Here is a 3,234-nt window from a genome sequence, read left to right as displayed (position 1 = left end):
GGTTTTGGCATCGGGCAGCCTGCGTGACAGAGAGACAGACAGGACAGAAACTGGGACGTTACTGCGGGGTCACAGGTGTCGTCATCGGGCAGCCTGAGTGCCAGGGACAGACAGGTGACGAAATCCGATGAACACAGTTTTCGGCACAACAAGGGCAGCGGCTGCAGCAAACGTCACCGAGCCTGGCTCAGTCCCTGTGCGCATGCTCGGTACAGCGCAGTTCGCGGCGCAGCACCGCGCTGAGGCGGATCCGTTTCTAGCAGCGCCCGGCGCAGGACACAGACCGGAATTAATCCTGCAGCCCCGCTCCCGGCCAGTGTAAACTCGCTGCCGGGCCGGGTGCGGAGTGCAGCAAACCCGAGATCTCGGCGCTGCCCGAGGCCGGTCCCAGGCGCAGGCAGGTGAGCCGCTGTTGCTCGATGCAGCCGGCGCTGCTGTTCGCAGCCGCCTGGATCGCTCCGGTGAATTAGTAACTGCGGAGCAGCAGCTGGGGGACCGGGCACGCCCCGGGGGAGCCGCCCCTCCCCCCGCAGTTGCAGGCAGCCAGGGGCTGGGCTTCCACATTCCCGCCTGGCTGACGAGGCTCCCGCTGTTGGGGGGGGACAAACGTTCTACTCCCCTCCCCCCCGCTCTGTTAAACAGCTGGGAGCAATCGTGCTGCTGCGTCATCCCCTCCTTCGGCCCGCAAGACTCGGAGCAATGACGTTTCTCGCCCCTCCCCCGTCTGGTCTGTGCCCAGCCAATAGGAAGGCAGCGTGGGGCTGAGCCAATCACAAGGCCGGCAGGCTGCCGCGCGGTGAAAGGTTCGCTCCGGACGCAAACCCTGACTCGTCCGCAGGGCTGCGCTCAGCCGCAGGGGCGGGCCTTAGTGTGAAACTGCTGCAGGTGTCAAGTGATCCCCCCCCCCCCCCCCCCGTTTCACACCCACGTGTTAGAAAGGCTGGAGCACGCGCCTGCTGACAGCGGCACAGACCGGGCTGCTTCAGCAGGGCGGGAGCTGCTGCCCCGGGGATGATGATCCGCGCGCACCGCCCCGCTTCGGGAGTTTAAGGGCCCCAGGGAGCCGCGGGGACCGCAGCGCACAGGGGCCGGGCAGCCACCCCAGCGGCAGGACTCGGGGCAGAACCTGTCACCCCCCCCCCCCCACGGAACGGCCCAGGGGCATGTGCCCCGTCCTGCTCCCAGCTGCACCCGAGTGAGGAAGAAGAGCGGGAAACAAGCCCAAAGATAAATCCCGTCCCCCCCCCATGGGACACTGACGGGTCAGGGCGCAAATGCAAGCATTGGCCCCGGGCACTGGAGACCCACAGTGCACCAGTGCGGCAACATGATCCTGTAATCCCAGGGTAAACGTGTTTTACTCTGACTACAAACTTTGCTTTTGAGCTCTCTCTGCACAATGACACATGCTCTATTTTCTCCTTTCATTGTAATTTAACACCAACCTGTTACTGGATTTAACAATCTATTTCTTTCCTCTTATATTTTATTGAAGAAAACTGGACCTGATCCTGCTCTCAGTGCATTCAAAGGGAGGTTCAATATGTTTCTGTTTTGTAAAGTAAGTTATAAACTCATGCAAATCCAACTGTGTATGGTGGAGCATCTTTCTCTGTATTCCCTGTTATTCAATAGCTCTGGTTATGGGACTGTATCACTTGCCTGTGATATGTTGAAAGAAGAGAAATGGGTAAAAAGAAAAATCAGAAATCTCTCTTTCTCTTTTTTTGTAGAGATGGGACAAAATCAGACTCATAAAGGAAATATTTTTCAACTTTAATTGAATGGCTGTTCTAACTCCATAATATGAAAAGTTCACTTACTAACGTATTTACTCATTTTTTATTTAACGTGTCCTCGTTAAAGTTTGACTTTAATGATTTAATGTTAATGAGGGTTATGCTCACTGTTAAGTTTTTTTCCCCTCCTTCTTCCTGTTGTCTAGATCAAGTTACAGTGAAGATGAAGGTTCTCTTTTTCTGTCATGGCTCCAGAGCCAGCTCCCTCTCCCTGGTTTTATTTTCATCCTTACTTTTTACATTCACAAGATGGAATCAGGTAAGAATCCACAATGTGTCTGCTGTTTCTTAGGCTATGTTCACACTGCAGCGCTAATTCAAATTAGCTTAAATCGACTTTCAGCAGCCGATTTAAAGAAATAGCAGCAGACTGTTCTCACTACGCTATTTGAGCTGGTCTCTTGCGTTCACACATTCCAACCTTAATTCGAATTAGAAAGCAGTGCAATCTGGGTAGCTATCCCACAGTGCAACTACCGATGGAAGCTGTGGCATCGACCCAGGATGCATCACTGCTTCCCCCACCCTTTCTACCTCCCAAACAGACAGGAAAAGGATTTTTGAGCAAGTTTTTTTGCTCCCTGATTTCACCATTGCTTTTCCCGGCTTAGCATGGAGTACTTGAGAAAAAGAGCAAGATGAAGCAGCTGCGGCTGCCCTGCTTCAAGACATCCAGCAGAACAATTCCCAATTGCCTCAGGCAATGAATGAGTGATGCATTAGTGATTTCTGTTCCTGTATGTTGTTTGCCTTTTCTCATGCACCCCCCCCCCAGTATGTTGCTTGCCTGTTCTCATCCACCTAGCAACCCCCACCCCCGTTTGTTGCTTGCCAGATCTGTGCCCAGAAAATCCCTCATGAACAAGATTTTCTTTAATAAAAAAACGTTTTGAAAAGATGCAAAATTTTATTTTTGAACAGTCATGTCTTGGGTGAAGGGGTGGGAGGAAGGGTTCCTTCACTCTCTCCAGGGGTAGGGTAGGGTGTTTAGTTTCTTCCTTTATTAGTCTGAGACAGTCTGTGTGCAGCACTGACTAGTGATTGGGCCACTGCTGAGGTGTCTTCAGAATGGAAAAAAAAAAAAACAAGATAGCCACAGCCAAATTAGTGAAGAACAATATACATATGTCAGATTTTGAACTAATAATGCTTGGATACAATGTAGACACAGGTTTTTAAAGTTAGGAAGACTGTATCTATTGATCAATTTCAGCAATGATGGTGTGACACAATGTTGCCTCTAGTTTGTGTATTGAAGAGTAAGAAGAGACATGTTTCTGTTGTCGTAATTATGATTTTATATAATGTAGCAAGTGACTTTCTAACATGGAGGTCTGGGGGATAATCAGCTGGCATCACAAACACACAGAGACAGGATCGGGTTTTTGTTTGTTCTCTCTTCGAGAGTTGCTCATATGCATTCCATGTAGGTGAG

General features: G+C 51.0%; 1 long non-coding RNA gene across 1 annotated transcript; it reads left to right on the top strand.

Moving 5' to 3' along the window:
- The first annotated feature begins 214 nt into the window (after positions 1–214).
- On the top strand, positions 215–2,647 carry LOC137159280 (uncharacterized). Its single transcript, XR_010921614.1, has 3 exons — positions 215–401; positions 1,496–1,561; positions 1,946–2,647. It is a non-coding gene; the product is annotated as an uncharacterized lncRNA (long non-coding RNA).
- Positions 2,648–3,234: the final 587 nt, after the last annotated feature.

The sequence above is a fragment of the Emydura macquarii genome, unplaced genomic scaffold (genome assembly GCF_026122565.2).
Source record: "Emydura macquarii macquarii isolate MOO-44397 ecotype Brisbane River unplaced genomic scaffold, CSIRO-AGI_Emac_v2 contig_1833, whole genome shotgun sequence".
Lineage (NCBI taxonomy): Eukaryota > Metazoa > Chordata > Testudines > Chelidae > Emydura > Emydura macquarii.
Note: the sequence above shows the minus strand (reverse complement) of the source record. Positions and strands in the feature narration are given on the sequence as shown.